The sequence below is a fragment of the Cryptomeria japonica genome, chromosome 7, assembly GCF_030272615.1.
Source record: "Cryptomeria japonica chromosome 7, Sugi_1.0, whole genome shotgun sequence".
Classification (NCBI taxonomy): domain Eukaryota; kingdom Viridiplantae; phylum Streptophyta; class Pinopsida; order Cupressales; family Cupressaceae; genus Cryptomeria; species Cryptomeria japonica.
This window is the reverse complement of record NC_081411.1, coordinates 837,412,030-837,430,762: the sequence shown is the minus strand read 5'-3', so window position 1 is coordinate 837,430,762 and position 18,733 is coordinate 837,412,030.

The window sequence follows — 18,733 nt, the reverse complement described above, 5'->3', positions numbered from 1 at the left end:
CATATAAGCTACGACATATTTAGCTTCAATAGTAGATTGTGAAGTGCAACTCTTCTTTTTACTACTCCATGAAACTCCTCCTAGAAAGAATGCTCCACCGGTAGTACTCTTCTGGTCATCAATATTTCCTGCCCAATCAACATATGTGTATGCCTCTAAGTCAAAATATCCACCATATGGATACCATAATCCATAATCAACATTACCTTTCAGATATCTAAAGATTCTCTTAGTTGCCATCAGATGTGCCTCCTTTGGATTCTTTTGAAATTTAGCCACAATACCAACTACATGGGCAATATCTAGTTAACCATGAACAACATAAAATGCAGTTTGCCAATCATTGACCTGAATTCCTTTTCATCTATAGACTTAGATGCATCTTCCTTGGACAATTAACAACTTGTAACCATTGGGGTTCCAGCTGGTTTACAATCACTCATACCAAAAGTTTTCAAAACCTCGTTCACATACTTGGATGGAGTAAAGAAAATACCATTCTTCATCTACTGTATCTATAAGCCTATGAAATTTTTTACTTCCCCTACTAATGACATCTCAAATTCATTCTTAATTTCATCTGCAAAACAATTACTCATGTCATCATTTCCTCCAAATATAATGTCATCTACAAATACTTCACTGACCAGTATATCATCTCCTTTAGACTTGAGATAAATGTTGTTGTCGTCACTAGATCTAGCAAATCCTATCTTCATTAGATGAGTATGAAGTCATTCATACCATGCTTTGGGTGCCTAATTTAGTCCATACAAAGCTTTATATAGTTTGCATACCATGTCTTCCTTGTCTATTAATGCATAACCATTAGGCTGCTCTATATAAACCTCTTCTTCTAGTATCCCATTCAAGAATGCAGACTTGACATCCATCTGGCATACTTTGAACTTCTTATGATCTGCAAATGCAAGTAGTGTTTTGACACCTTCCAGTCGTGCTACTGGTGCAAAAGTTTCTCCATAGTCTTCCCCTTCTTCTTGCACATAACCTTTTCATACTAATCTTTCCTTATTGTGAACTGCAACACCATCTTCATTTAACTTGTTTCTGAATACCCATTTTTTACCTATAACATTCTTGTTTACCAGTCGGGGTACCAGGGTACAAGTGTTTTTATTCTCAATTTGTTCCAACTCCTCCTCCATAGCTTTTACCCAATGATTATCACCAAATGCCTATTTAGCATTTCTGGGTTCAAAGGTGGATATCTTACAAGAGTTATCTCTTATTCTCCTTCTAGTTAGTACTCCAACATCCTTATCCCCCATTATCTATTCAGGACTGTGATTCAGTCTCACATACCTAGGAATAACATGATCATTCTCTTCAGGTTCAACTTCTTCATTGTCATTTTCCTCTGAATTTATTTATTCTGGTTGAACAAGTACATCAGGATTTGCTTTCCTGATTTCTGATTTAACAGTTTCTGGTTCTAAAAGAAAAATGTAATGATCTTCATCCTTCTTCTTAGAACTAGTTCCTTCTAAAATTTGAGGACATCCATCTACATGAACATCATCACTCTCAACAATTTTTTGTGTCCGGTTGTTGAAGCATTTATAGGCCTTACTCTTGGAGGAATAGCCAAGAAATATGCCTTCATCACTCTTAGCTTCAAACTTGCTCATGTACTCACCTCTTTTAATAAAACATTTTCTACCAAATATTTTAAAATAGCTAATATCACGTGATCTCACATACCAGTACTCATATGGGGTTTTGTCCTTACCTCTTTTTACTAGAACTTGGTTCATTGTGTAGATAGTTGTACTTACAACTTCTTTCCAAAAGGTTTTTGATACACCTCCTTGTATCAACATAGTTATAGCATCTTCAACCACTGACCAGTTGTTTCACCCTGCTATACCATTCTATTGTGGTGTCCTTGGTACAGAAAGCTGCCGCTTGATACCATTATCATCACAATATTTAGTGAACTCTGTAGAAGTGAATTCATCACCTTTATCTATTCTTAGACATTTTATCTTTTTGCCACTCTCTTTCTCAGCTAAGGCTCTGAATGCATTGAATTTTCCAAAAGCTTCATTCTTATCCTTCAAGAATGTGACCCGCATCATCCTTGAACAATCATTAGTGAAGATCATGAAGTATATGTCACCTTGAATGCTTCTTGTTCTTACTGGTCCACATAGGTTTGTATGAAAAAAATCTAACAAGTGCTCTACTAAGAAGGACTTGCTCTTGAAAGTTGAAGAAGTCATCTTTCCTAGCTGACATTCTTTACAAAGAGAATTAACTAGTTTGTCTAGCTGAGGGAGGCATCTTACTATCTTAGACTTGCTTACTTTAATAATATTGTCAAAATTTATATGACAAAATCTCCTATGCCAAAGCCAGCTATCATCTATTTTTACAATCAAACAGTTGCTAACTTTAGGATTGAGATGAAATAGATTACCTTTGGTTTGTTTCTCAGCTGCAATCAATTCACCTTTGTTGTCAAAGGTTTTGCATATACCATTTATAAAATCTAGTGGGTAACCTCTGTCATTAAGTTGTGCCACACTTAACAGATTGTTCTTTAGGCCTTCAACCCAATAGACATCATCAGCACTGCTCTTCCCTTTAAGAGAAATAACTCCATTACCTTTTACCATGCAGGGTGAGTCATTGCCAAATCTGACAACACCGCCATCAAATTCCTTCAAGGAAATAAATTTACTCTGATCACTAGTCATGTGATGTGAACAACCACTATCAATGATCCAATCATCAGAGTTATCCATTTTGGATACTAGTGCCTTATGATCTGATACTTCTTCCTTAATTACTACAAACACAATATCTTCACTAGCATCATCATCAAATTCATCATCAGTAATACCACTATCAATAGCTACAAGACGGTCCCTCTTGCATGTACCCTTGTACTTGTTATATTTGTCTCTCTTGTAATCATTTTTACCATTAGGGTAATTTGTTGCTATATAACCAATCTTGTTATATGCAAAACATTTTAAAGGTAGCTTACCTCTATATTTACTAGTGCCTCTAAGAAGACATTTTACCAACAATTCTTCAAGTTCCACTAAGTTGTCTTCATCATCATCATCTCTACTAGATCTAGATTCATAACTATGGTCGGTATCTCTACTTCTTCTCATAGATGGGTTAGAGACAAAAACTCTAAATGCAGATTCTGATTTCTGTACACTACCATCATAGCCATTTAGTTCAAAACCAGTAAGTTTTCCAATAATAGAGTCAAGAGTTACCTTTGTCTTGTCAATGGATTTCAGTTCTTGAATAGCTACAACTCGAATAGCATAGACCGGTAGCAGGGTTCTTAGTACCTTACTAATTACTGTGGCATCTTCCACTTTCCCTTCTATACTCTTTATCTCTCCAACTATCTCTTTGATCCTTTGACCATACTGTTGGATGTTCTCACCTTCAGACATTCTCATGTCGTTAAACTTCCCTCTTAAACTCTCTTCTTTAGCAATCTTGACATGCTCATCACTACTATAGATATCTTCAAGTTTCTTCCATACTTCATATGTAGTTTCAAGACCATGAACATTTACATATTCAACATTGGACAAAGAACTGATAATAGCTTCTAATGCTTGGTGATTTTCTTGTTTTTCTTTCTTCTGATCACCAGTCAAGGGTCCAGTAGGTGTAGTATACTTATGTTCTATATGATCCCAATACTGATTACCAAGACTGTTAATGTAAATATTCATTCTGTCACTCCATATTCTATAGTTATCTTTGTTAAACTTTAGACCTTCTTTCTTCATCATGATCTACAAGATCATTTCCTCAAGCTGTTAGGCTTTTAGATTAAAAGGACCTGAGAAGCTCTGATACCAATTGATGGTATGATGAAAGAATAAGTATCTAGTAGAATACTGAGAGGGGGGGTGAATTAGTATATTAAAAAACTGATACAAAGTTACCAAACTCAAACTCAGTGAAACAAAGTAAACATATCTTAGTCAAGATCAATATTCATAAGAATACTTGACATTAACAGGTTTAGCTATTATGACAACATTAACAGTAAACACCTTCAATCTTGTAAACATCAACAATGCTTAATCATAACTCAACTTATTCATCTCTCAATGCTTATACTTAACATGCCTTATCAGAAGTTAATCAAATTGATAAATAAGATCACAGCCACAAAAGCATTCACCACTTGACTCGAATGTTTATACGTGGAAAACCCAAATAGGTAAAAACCATGGTGAGATGGGACTCACAAGGATATCTATCTGAACTCTTTCAAAGTTTGCCTTGTTAGGAGCCAAAGCCTGTTAGAGCTTTACAATAAGTCCTATTAAGAACTAATTCTGGTTAGGAATCACTTGGTTAAGGGATTTACAAATATGCCTTTTTAGAAGCACAATACCATGTTAGTAGTAACCTTGTTGGAGGATTTATGAATCCAAGCTAATGGACCACCTTGTTAGAGGATTTAATGAATAACCAAGCTTGTTAGAGCTTACCTGGTTGAGGGATTTTACTTTTGTTGTAATTTTTTAGAAAACAACAGGTTTTCTAGATCTGTCTGAGTAGCACTATCTTTGCTTGATCAGATACTTCTAAGCTTCAATCTACCTTCACTCAAAGTGCAAATCCATTCACTAGTTGGGCAACCACACACTCAATGGGTTTTCTATCAACCTTGCCAACAACCTTTACAAACAACTTCATGGACCTTAAATACAAATCAATTAGGTCGGTAACACAACAAAAACCTAATTCTCATCATTGAGATTACAAACAAGTCTGTTCAATCTTGATCATTAGAAATCATAACAATCTCTTCACATTCTTCAAGACAATTCCAACTGCTACATGATCACCGGTCCATTGGATTTTGTAACTCATCACACATTGTGCATTAAATGCAATCCACTTTGCTCCTTCCCTAGACAATAAGAAAACACGCCAAACCAATTTGAATTTATCCACATACAGTGATCACATGTGTCTCCAACATTACCACCCATCAGATAATAAACCAACAAACTTGTTCAGTCAGGGTTTAACAACTGATAGGGTTTATCGGTTACATTACATAGAAAGGTTTAACCCTTCACACCGGTTCACTTACTCAACTCACAAACTTTACATACACCGGTTACAACATCTTGTACAACTATATTCTTACCGGTTACTAACCAATATCAAAAACAACAATATTAGTAATAACATGAATACCTTTCATTGGTTCAATTGACATCAATGACAACATATCATTAATACAATCTCTATGCAAAATGCCAACACAAAGATGCAAGAAGGGAGGCATGTGATAAATTCCTTGAGGATGATGCTTTTGTAAAAAGCCCAACCTTTTTGCAGTTAGTATGGAAGACAAAGGTTGATGAGTACAAAAGAAGAATTAATGAGAAGAAGGACCAAAAGCTAGACAAATCAGATCAAGAAAACCAAGAGGAAGTAAAGAATCAGATGAGGAAAGAATTTAAGGAAATCACTACTGATGAGGGCAGGAAAATTGTAATTTAGGCTGGAGTTTTGATCTTGCTAGAATGGGACATGGAAGATGTAGTGGCATTTTTTACAATTAGGAAATCAAAGGGTTAGTCTTCCAATCCAAAAGAAGAAGCAGGGTTAGCATTAAGAGGATCATATTTTGCAGATGATTATGCAACCTTGGTGATATGGGCACTAGAAGAAGAACCTAGGAAACCTAATATTAATGATTTTAAACCCCAACTTGAGGGGAATTTTAATTATAAAAAGATAATTTGACACATCAAGTGTAGAGGCTACAAATTTAAATGTTGATGTTGCTAAGCTAGCACATGAGAGCGCAAAAAAGGAAGCTTCAGAGAAGGCTGAGCTGATAAGAAAGTTTGACAAGCTTTTTAATGATTATAATGCAACTCAGAAAATGTGTGTCGAGTTGCAAATGAGAATGCAACTCCTTGAGAAAGGACAAATAAAGGTTTCATATCCTGCACTTATAGGGTCATCCGAGCCATTGACATCCAGGTCATCACTTATGGTTGAGGGAGGAGAAGCAGTTCAACTAAATACAAGTACTGATGTCCCTGGTATGGTATTAGTCCCCTATGATGATGATGATGAGCTTGATACTACAAGATCAATTGAACCAAATGAGTCTCAGCTTTTAGAGAAGATTGTTGAATTAGAAAATAAACTGAAAGAATCAGAAAAACAATTAGTCAAGCAACAAAAGGATATAGTTAGCATAGTGCTAACTCATTTGAATGAGAAAGTTTATAGCAGGTTAAACAATGTCCATACCTTATATTCTTTACATTTTAATGTTATTTAAAAGTTTAATGATGATAAAGAAGTGAAAATTCCCCTGATGGTTGCAAAGAGAAAATGAGCTCAGAATGATATCCATGGCCCCTAAATTTCATGCCAAGAGACCACATGCACTCCAAGCAACGTATTTGTTGGTAAAATCAATGCAAGAGCCCAAATTTTTCTAGAGAATATAGAAAGAAAGGTAAGGGAATTGATGAAGAGTTTTAGTGAATTAGAACACTCTTTTGCTAGATATTGAAAATAGAGAAGGGGTAGTCAAGCCTTTACAATTTTGGAAGGAAGAGGCAAAATGAGTCATCAATACCCAGGTAGAAATGATTTGTGAAGGGATAAATATGGATATGTTGGAGGATAGCATGGATAAAATAATTTCTACAAGATTATTTTTTGAAACTTTTGAAAGAGAGGCAAACCAAGTAGACGTTAAGTATATTCCATATAGGGCAAAAGTTGATGAACTCGTGAATTTCCATTGGCCATCCGATGGAGACTATAGTGCATGGAGTAGCATGTATATAAATGATGAATAAAAGTTGTAAGAAGTTTTCATAACTGTTTTTTGTTTTCTAGTGGCAAATATTTTTGAACCTGTATAACAAAATGATGGTAATTTTCACCATGAGTTTTGAAGAAGGCGGTTGCATACTTTGATCCTGCGTAAGAAAGTGCAAGGATGAATATTTGTATAATAGAATGCAGTTATGTGTAGTCATTCTAAGATGACAGGTATCTCCTCTGGCCTGAAGCTTGTTTACTCCCTTGTTTTTTAATAAAAGGGAATTCAAGGCTGTGAGATGGCATTTAGATTTTTGGTCCCTAGAGTGTTCTGAATTTTTGTTTCCAAATAGAAAAGTCTAGGTGAAACAAAAAGTTGTAAAAGGTTATTTTATAGAGAAAAATAGGAAGAGTCTAGTGTCTGTAATTTTTGCAGGTTCTTGAAGGAGTTATGTATGGATTGTATTCTTACAGAGATAGTCGAATTATTAAATAAATATATAATTCAAACCCACTTCTCTCTAGTTTATTTTTCTATCATGTTTTGAATGCATATTATCAAGGATTTTATCACTTGCTGCACTATTGTGGTGTATGCACTTTTATTCATGCTTTGGTCTAAGGGGTCAATTAAATGCTTGAATAAAATTGCAGAGTGATAGGGATATTTACAAGGATTTTTATAAGTAATTCTGGGTAGGGATTACAAATATGATGCATTGTAAGGAAATATTATCTTAGGTTATATGCTATTAGATAAATTATATCGAAAGTACAGTTTAATGTAGTATGAATTCATATACCCAATAGAATAAGGCACTGATCATAGTTAAGTGAATGCCTTGGTATTTATTTAATGTTCGGAATTACCACTAGTTTTCTACAACTTGTTGAATATTAGAATACTTTCATTTTATATGAATGTTGTCATGTGTATTAATCATCTCATGCTCCAAACCGATTGGGGATCACTAAGGAATTTTCCATTTCTGAGCATTCTCCCTTATTATTGAGTGTTTATATGAGATTATCTGCTTTGTTTCATGCATGATTTGTGAGTGTGGCATAAAAACACAAATAGGCATGGGGATCACCCTCCTTGGTTTTGCAAAGCCTAAAGTGCAAAAGGATCTCACATCCTTTTTATTGTTGGTCCAAGGTTGAAAAGTATTAAACAGTTGGAAGTGGCTTTCCATAGATATTTTAGAAGAAAACAACTTGGTCTCTACCTTGAGTCAGTGTAAACCCATTTTTGGGCACCAACAAAAAATGGTGACTCTGATGGGGGCATGAATGGTAAAGAGTCTCTAGTTAAAGAGGTTTTGTTTAAAGTACAATAGAAGTTTTCATAATATCTCTATGATTTGATGGTTGAGCCTGCAGTGAAAGATATTTCAGTATGTGAACAGGGTTCACAGATTTCTTTCAAGAATTATCAAGCAGTATATTATTTGATATCCCAAAGTAATTTGGGTGGCAACTCTGAGGTTTTTATTCCAATGCATATATCTTTGAATAATTCTAACAAATCTTTGAAGGACTCTATTACTATGAGTAAAGCAAAGAACACTAGAGGTTACATGAGGCTGCACCCTAAAGAAAAGTTGGAAGAGATTCAGGGAGCTCTGCGGAGACAGGGAACAAGAAAAAATGCATATACAAGCACCACTCCCTCATCATGGAAGCCTAAGCACAAGAATGAAAGTAAGTCATAGTCAAATCTCATTCCTAAGGTTCATGCATCATCTTCTAAAAGTTCTGAATCAGATAGTTTAGGATTTTTCAATTCTTTATTTTATACACCTATACAAGAAGAAATTCAGCCACAAAGAAAAGAATGTACTCAAGTTCAATATTCAGAGAAGACAAGAGGTCGGTGTAGAAGTAGAAGTCATCAAAGAGAGAATGTTATTGGTGTATCTCCTCCTACAGGTCTCACAACAAAGTTTTCTCATGGTTATGAATCAGTATGAGAACAAGATAATGTGAACTTGATTGATTTAGATGACACTTCCAAATCTAAGATAACTTTGCTAGATCCAAAAGAAGTTTTTGGAGATATAGATACATTGAGAAGAGAACTCCAAGAACAGATAGATCTCAGAAGTAAGAGACAAAAGGAAAAGTATCTGAAGTTATTAGAGTTGTGACAGAGAGAGATGGTTTGATAAGATAGTTAGAAACACTCAAACCCTTAGCTCAAGAAAATGATAAGCCTAGTATTGAGGGCCCTATTTTAAGAGAAATTTTAGATAAGAAATCTGAAAATGTCATAAGGGAAAAGGTTAAGAGTAATATGGATAACTAGAAGTTAGTGAATCTTAGTCAGCCAAGTATTCAAGTTCCTAAATTAGACTTGGATAAAGGAAAACAAAAAATATATGGTGTTAAGATAGATGACAGAAAATATTCAAGTATCCTAGATCTAAGTCAAAAGTTATCCTAGATTGACATTGAGATAGAAATAGCCAAGATAGAAAATGAAAGTCTTGCAAAAGAGTTGAAGAGAGTTGAAATGGAAGTCTCAAATGCAGAGATGAAAAGGAAAATTGATTTCCTTAAGTATTCAATATTGAACAATGCTTCATTCATTTCTGGCCCATCCAAAACTCAGGCTATTTCTGGTACAACACCAAATGTCATTACGAATTTCCTAGCTCAAAATGTCTAAGATACTCAAAACACTAGAATTCTAGTTATTGGATAGAAAAGTCAGGTGACTACTCAGAATAGTAGTCAACCCCAATGTCCTAAAGATATTAACACAGTTGCAGGGGTTAACACCAAAATCAACACCATTGTAGCTAATACCACAACAAGTGTTGCAGGACGAGTTGTAGTAGGGCAATTTCAAAGAAGACCTATCCACCTAGAGAGGTATAGACAATACATTTTGATGGGATCCTAGGATATCCCAATGTTATCCCAAATGACTTAAGGGATAAATTAAGTAAATTCACAGGTAATAATGCTATAACTGGCGAAGAACACCTAAGGGAATTCACTGATAAGATGAATGATTATGAGGTGGAGCATGAGGATCTGGTTATGAAATTATTTGTACAATCTCTGACAGAGAATGCCAGGGATTGGTATAGAGGATTGCCAACTACAAGTATTAGTTCCTGGGAAGAATTTGAGAGATTTTTTAAGGAGCATTATGGTGATAAAAAAAATCCTAGTTTCATGTTAAACGAGTTCAATAACATCAAGAAGTCATTGAATGAGGATGTGTCTATATCAAATTTTAGAAAGCCATGCATAAGTTGTTTCAAGTGTTAAGGTTGGATGACAATGTTTGTCTGACCACATATATGAATGCATTTGATACAAAAATGGCATATATCCATAGAGATAAGGATCCTCAAACTCTTATATATGCATTTAGAATAGCTATAAATGTGGAAAGAAATAGAAGAGATTCAGGTAAGCTCAGAAGTAGAGAGGATCCTAGATTTTCTAAAAATGCCAAAGATAAAATTGAAAAGTCTTTAGGAACAAAACCTAAAGAAGAAAGATGGGACAATGTACTTAATACCTTGAACGAATTGAAATTGACTGTGGAAAAAAATGACAAGATTTCTATGCCAGAAAAGTCACAATTCAATAAATTTAATAGACCACTAAGATTGTAAGATTATCCTTACAATACAAATTGGAAGGATGGAAATCCTTTCTAGCAACAAAAGGGTAACAATGAACAAAAAACTCCCGACCCATTGTAGAAACATATAGTGAACATGGTGGATGATAATCCTTGGTGTGTTGCTGATCAATCACCCCACTCACCTAAATATTATGTCGTAGCACAATTTATTTATGCTAAGGATGAGATAGATGAAGAAGAGGAAGAAACCTTTAAAGGAGACAATGTTGACTTGTTGGCATTTTGATGATTATGTTGTGATTGTCATTGATGGACATGTTAGCATTTTCATAGAAGCAGATTGTTAGCATCTCAGTAAGTTTGTTGGTATGAGGATATTAAGAAGGTTGTTGGAGATTGTTGATATAATTGAGAAAGGATGATTACTATCTTAATAATATTATTTTGTCATTGATGTCAAGTAATTGATTTTCTGATTTAGTATGATGTTGTTGTATCTTAATGAGTATGTTTTGATAACTATAAATATGTCAGTAAGAGACATATAATGAATGTGAAAATAAAAGGGGAATAATAAGTTATTCAATGGGCAACTATTATCGAGTTTAGACAGTGATGAGATTATGTTGTTTTGATTGTTTTTGATATCTTATATATGAGTATTCAAAGACTGAACAAGAAGGAGAAAAGATTTCAAGCTATAGAATTAGTTAAGGCTTGATATTGTTCTATGTTATCGAGCAAGATGCTAGTTGGTAAACCCTAAGGTTATCACTATCAGTTAAAGAAGGTAGAATATCTACCGAGTGAAGTTCAGTATTTATCGAGTAACAACCGAGTAATAATAGAATGCATTGGATGGATAAATACATTATTAAATGTAGGATACCAATGAGCTGGAGTTTATCAGATGATTGGTATGTCATGCAAAAAGTTTTGTTGAGGATCGATGACATTGAAAATACAAGAGATAAGATCTACAACGTAGATTGAATGGTCATAACCAGCACAAGTTCCAAGGTGAGGTTAAACATTTTTAGATCGAAGGATACAATGAACCTAGTCACATTTTAAGATCTGATGGTTAAGATTGATCATGGGAAATGTGATCAAGAAGATTAAGCAGTTAGGTATTGTTCATAAATAAGAAACTATTGATGAACAATGTATGCTGGCAAAATAGAAGAATAGTGACACTACAGTAGTGATTACCGAGCACAGAAGATTGAAGATCTGATTGAAGAATAGATTGAGAAGCCTAGCAAGAAGCAAGATAAGTCTTATGACAAGATTGTTTTGAGCATACAGAATCTGCATTAGCATTTCAGATGTGAAGTTGCAGATATATTTTTATTACTGTTATCTATTTTGTAAGTGACAGGAAATCTATTAACCGAGTGGACTTAACAGTCTTATTTGTAAACCCTCTAGCAAGGTAACATTCTAAATGAGTGTTTGGAATCATTTGACAAGGTCACTTCTAACAAAGTGAAAGACTCTAACAAGCCTGAGGGAAATCCCTTAACTGGGTCACATCTAGCAATGTGTTTTTGTAATCTATAACTGGATTAGCTTTTAACCGAGCATACTCTAGAAGAGTATATTTCTTAGTAGGTCCAAAATCCCACAGTGGTTTTTCCCTATTTGGGTTTCCATGTTAAATCTGGTGTTGAATGTGTTATGATGTTTTAAGTGTATCTGTTTATGAGTATTGAATGATTTACAATCATAGTTGCATATCAGTAAAGGCTACCGAGGTTGAATCTGGTCAATAAATTGTATTGTGAGTTTTTATGATTCACCCGCCCCCTCTCATCTTAACTAACAATTGGTATCAGAGCTTTGGACTCTAGAAGAAAATTTTAAAGGTACTTGAGGCATGATCCGAATATGTATAAAAGGGATGCACCAAAGCTGAACAAGTCAAGTTTCTCCACATGGTAGAAAAGGATGAAGTTGCATTTATCAAGAATTGGAGAATATGCAACATATTATCTGGAGAATGATTACATAGTACCTAGCACCAACCCGATGACAATGGAAGAGATAAAGGCAAAGAAAGAACATATTCAAGCTATGATTGAAATAACATCAGCATTAACCAACTTAGAGTTTAATGATCTAGAAGGTTGCAATGATGGCAAAGAAATGTGGACCAAGATTATATCCGTGTATGGTGGTGATGAACATGTTTAGAGAGAAAAAGTAGACAGCCTGAGAGGTCAACTTGAATCTATGAGAATGAATGAAGTGAGAACATAACCCAATATAGTACAAGGCTAAAGGAAACTGTCAATCAAATCAAAGGAGCAGGAGGAACTATTGAAGAAAAGGATGTAACAAGTAAGTTGCTTAGAACACTTCTACCTACTTATGCCATTCGAGTCTCTACAATCAATGAATTAAGGTTTGTGCCAAACATGCCAGTCTCTTTGGATGCTACTATTGGTAAGCTACATGCATTTGAGTTAATTAATTTTGATAACAGTGGGTCCTTGGTAAATAAAGTTGAATCTGCATTCAGTTCTTTTCATATTGGTGAGTTTGATGATTACAATGATAGAATGTATAAGTATACTGAAGGAAATCACAGTGGAGCAAGTGAAAGATTTCACAAAAACATAGAAGAAGTACACAAACTATATGAAGAAATCAAAAAGCAAGAAGAGTTTGAAGCATTATTAGCGAGAAGGTTACCGAGAGGCAAAGGTAAGTATAAAGGAAAGTTACCTTTAAAATGTTTTAACTGTGATAGAATAGGACATATGGCTTCTAACTATCCTGACAAAGAATCTAGTGAAAAGAGAGAATACTGAGATGACAGACAGAAAGACAACCAATACAAAGGACACCAAGACTTCAGAAGGAAAGATAGAAAGACATGCCTAGTAGCTGATGAGGAATCCAACAATGATAAATCTGATGGGACTGATATAGAGGAAGTTTTTTATGTGGCTATCAAAGATGGATCAAATGAAGAAAGGTATGAAGAAAAAGCCCTAATATCTCACATAAATAAAAATGATTCTTGGATCATAGATAGTGGATGCTCACATCACATGACAGGTGATAAACATGAGTTTGTTAAATTAGAAGACTATGATGGAGGATATGTAAGATTTGGTAATGATGCACCATGTCTAGTGAAAGGTAAAGGATCTATAACACTTCTTGACAATGCTAAATGTGACAATGTATACTGGGTTGAAGGTTTGAAATACAATTTGTTGAGTGTAGCATAGTTAAACAATACAGGATACAGAATAGAATTCTAGAAGGGATGTTTCAAAGTTCATGACAAACATGGAAAGTTGGCTACTATCGAGACACAAACAAAAGGTAATACATTTCATCTTGACTCAACTCGAAACAATTGTCTGTATGCTAAACTAGAAGATACTTGGTTATGGCATAAAAGGTTTTGTCATGTAAATTTTGATAACCTGATCAAAATAAGTAAGAAGCACTGAGTAAGAGGTCTACCAAGCCTAGAAAAACCTGAGAATGCAATATGTTGAGGATGCCAGATGGGTAAGATGACAAAGTCAAGATTTACAAGTAAGTCCTACACTTCTAAAGGAATTTTAGATCGAGTGCACACTGATCTTTGTGGTCCTATGAAAGTTCAAAGTTATTATGGAGATAAATACTTCATATTATTTGTGGATGATTACTCAAGAATGATATCAGTTATGTTTTTAAAAGAAAAATCAGGAGCCTTTCAAATGTTCAAATGGTATAAGGCTAGAGTTGAAAAAGAAACAGGAAGACAGTTGAAATGTCTAAGATCTGATAGAGGAGGAGAATTCATTTCTGATGAATTTAACCTATTTTGCAATGATCATGGTATAAAGAGACAAGTGTCCGCACCAAGAACACCTCAGAAAAATGGGATAGCTGAAAGAAGAAATAGATCAATTGTAGATTGTGCCAGAACCCTGATGATAGAAAAGAGGGTACCTCAAACGTTTTGGAGAGAAGCAATCAACACTATAGTTTACACCCTGAACTGAGTACAACTGAAGAAAGGAACTTTGAAGACACCATATGAAATCTAGTATGATAAGAAACCTAATGTAAGTTATTTTAAAATATTTGGAAGTAGATGTTATGTTCACAAAGATGACAGAAATGGAAAGTTTGATCAGAAAAGTGAGGAAGGAACATCTCTTGGCAATTCTTCTAGAAGTAAAGCATTTAAATGTCTGATCAAATCATCTAAGAAAATAGTAGAAAGTGAAAATGTGAAAATTGATAAATTTGCAAAATGAAATGATGAAGGAAATTCCAAAGAACCAAAAAATTATGAAGAATTTGTTTATGTTCAACCGAGAAATCCTACCGAGAAAGTTGATGAAGAAAATGAAGAAAATACTTAGTTACTGAGTGATGAAGAAGATCAAACAGAGCATACTGAGCCCATATTAGCAAAGTATGTCAAAAGAAATCATACATCAAGTTAGATTATAGGAGATAAGGATGATCCAGTGATGACAAGGAACAAACTGAGACAAAACACATGTTTGATATCTGAATTTGAACCGAGGATAGTAAAAGAGGCTTTTAGTAATGAAGATTGGATAAATGCTATGATAAAAAAAATTGAACAAATCAAGAAGAATGAAACATGGACACTGGTCCCAAGACCAAAAGAGAAAAATGTAATTAGTACAAATTGGATTTTCAGAAACAAGCTAAATGAAAAAGGAGAGGTCGTTCAGAATAAAGCAAGACTAGTTTGCAAAGGATATACTCAAGAAGAAGGAATTGATTATGGTGAGACTTTTGCACCTATGGCAAGACTTGAAGGAGTAAGAACATTGTTGGCATATGCTGCTTACAAAATTTTTAAGGTATATCAAATGGATGTTAAATCTGCATTTTTGAATGGTATACTAGAAGAAGAAGTTTATATTGAACAACCTGAAGGATTTATTGAAGACAAGAATAAAGATCAGGTATGTAAGCTGAAAAAAGAACTATATGGTTTAAAGCAAGCACCTAGAGCATGGTATGAAAGATTGCACTCTTATTTGATCAAGATTGGATTTATAAGGAGAAATGAAAATAACAACATGTATATGAAAAATGATGAAAACAATGGTATACTGCTTTCAGCCATATTTGGTGATGATATTATTTTTTGTGGCAATGACTCCTTATGCAAGAACTTTGGAAATGAGATGTGCAAAGAATTTGAGATGTCATTAATCAGTGAAATAAAGTATTTTATAGGTTTATAGATACTACAAATGAAAAATGAGATTTTCATTACTCAATCCAAGTATATAAAAGAAATCTTGAAGAAATTTGGAATGGGGGACTCTAAACCTGTAAGTACTCCTATGACTACCAATTGTAAACTATCAACGAGTGATGAATCTACATCTATTGATGAGACACTCTACCAATCTATGATTGGAAAGTTGCAATATGTGGTTCATAGTAGGCCAGATATAGCACATGCAGTAGGTATAGTTGCAAGATTTTCTGTAGATCCCAAAGAAACTCATTTGATAGCAATCAAGAGAATTTTTAGATACCTAAGAGGCACTCAAGATTATGGCTTAGTATATCAAAAGAGAAATGTTTTTGACTTAAAAGTCTATACTGATGTTTATTGGGTAGGAAACATTGATGACAGGAAAAGCACAAGCGGTGGAGATTTCTTTTTGGGAGATAGACTAGTAAGTTGGCTTAGCAAGAAACAAGGATGCATTTCACAGTCAATAGTTGAAGTTGAATATGTCACTGCAACATTGAATTGTACCAATATAGCATGGATCAAACAAATATTGGAATGTATGAAAGAGAAAGTTATCAAGCCAGTAACTATATTCTATGATAATACTAGTGCCATTAACATTTCAAAGAATCCCATAATGAACTCTAAGACAAAGCATATCTCTATAAAGTATCATTATCTCAGAGAAGAAGTTCAAGAGAAGAAAGTTGTGCTGGAATATATCAGTTCAAAGGAACAAATAGCAAATATTTTCACAAAGCCATTGCCAAGGGACACTTTTGAGTATCTCAAAAGGTAGTTAGGGGTCCTACCCCTATCTAGTACTCACTGACAGAGTTTGGTGAAAGCATCAATTCTATGAATCTAAAGGATAATTATTTATGAGTTGATGCTACTTTACACACTTTAGGAGGTTGCCTAAAGTTGTACAAGAAAAATTGATTGAAGACAAAGATGCTTTGACCATGAATGAGACTGCAAGGAAATCACTTCACAAAGGAAGAAATCATGAATTAGTTTTTCTTTTTGGCATTATTGTCAAAGGGGGAAGAGACTAATTTGTAAGGAACTAACAAAAGAAGCTGGGAGAAGACTAATGACTAGGGGAGAGTTCCTGAAAATTTCAGAGAAGTTTAAACAGCAATCCAAATCCAAATCAATTGAAATAAATCATGTTGGTATTGCCATTAAAGTTGGTTTTGCCATCAATGCCAAAGGCGGAGATTGTTAGCATTTTCATAGAAGGAGATTGTTAGCATCTCAGTAAGTTTGTTGGTATGAGGATATTGAGAAGGTTGGTGGAGATTGTTGATATAATTGAGAAAGGATGATTACTATCTTAATAATATTATTTTGTCATTGATGTCAAACAATTGATTTTCTGATTCAGTATGATGTTGCCATATCTTAATGAGTATGTTTTGATAAGTATAAAGATCTCAGTAAGAGACACAGAATGAATGTGAAAATAAAAGGGGAATAATAAGTTATTCAATGGGAAACTATTACCAAGTTTAGACAATGATGAGATCATGATGTTTTGATTATTTTTGATATCCTATATATGAGTATTCAAAGATTGAACAAGAAGGAGAAAAGATTTCGAGCTATAGAATTAGTTAAGGCTTGATACTATTATATGTTACCAAGCAAGATGCTATTCGGTAAACCCTAAGGTTATCACTATCGGTTAAAGAAGGCAGAATATCTACCAAGTGAAGTTTAGTATTTACTAAGTAACAACCGAGTAATAACAAAATGCATTGGATGGATAAATACATTATTAAATGTAGAATACCAATGAGCTAGAGTTGATCAGATAATTGGTATGTCGTGCAAAAAGTTTTGTTGAGGATCGATGATATCGAAAATACAAGAGATAAGATCTACAATGTAGATTGAATGGTCATAACCTAGCACAAGCTCCAAGATGAGGTAAAACATTTTCAGATCGAAGGATACAATGAACCTAGTCACATTTTAAGATCTGATGGCTAAGATTGATCATGGGAAATGTGATCAAGAAGACTAAGCCATAAGGTATTGTTCATAAATAAGAAACCATTGATGAACAATGTATGCGAGCAAAATAGAAGAATAGTGACACTACAGTAGTGATCACTGAGCATAGAAGATTGAAGATCTGATTGAAGAACAGATTCAGAAGCCTAGAAAGAAGCAAGATAGGTCTTATGAGAAGATTATTTTGAGAATATAGAATCTGCTTTAGCATTTCAGATGTGAATTTGCAGATATATTTTATTATTGTTATCTATTTTGTAAGTGATAGGAAATCTCTTAACCGAGTGGACTTAACAGTCTTATTTGTAAACCCTCTAGCAAGGTAACATTCTAAATGAGTGTTTGAAATCCTTTGACAAGGTCACTTCTAACAAAGTGCAAGACTCTAACAAGTCTGAGGGAAATTCCTTAACTGGGTCACATCTAGCAATGTGTTTTTGTAATCTGTAACTAGATTAGCTTTTAACCAAGCATACTCTAGAAGGGTATATTTCTTAGTGGGTCTGAAATCCCAAAATGGTTTTTCCCTATTTGGGTTTCCACATTAAATCTAGTGCTGAATGTGTTATGATGTTTTAAGTGTATCTATTTATGAGTATTGAATGATTTACAGTCATAGTTGCATATTAGTAAAGGCTACCGAGGTTGAATCTAGTGAATAAATTGTATTGTGAGTTTTTATGATTCACCCCCCCCCCCCCCCCCCCCCGCTCTCATCTTAACTAATAGGACACACACTTGCTATGAGATCACTTTGTGAATGTATGAATTATGCTCAACTGGTAATTGTTCCAAACCAGTATCATGTTGTAGTCTTTAGACTATTGATGTTATGAAGAAAGTGTTTACCAATCTCAAGTGGTATAAAGACCTAAGTGGCATAGAGAGATCAAATGGGTTAAGGATTTCAAGCGGAGTGGAGCAAAGGAGCCAGAACTGGTAGTTATCTTTTTCCCAGTCTTCAATTTTTTTCAACCGATAATCTGTTAAACTGGTATTACTCTGAGTTATCAACTAGTAATTGGAAAAGTTGTATAAAC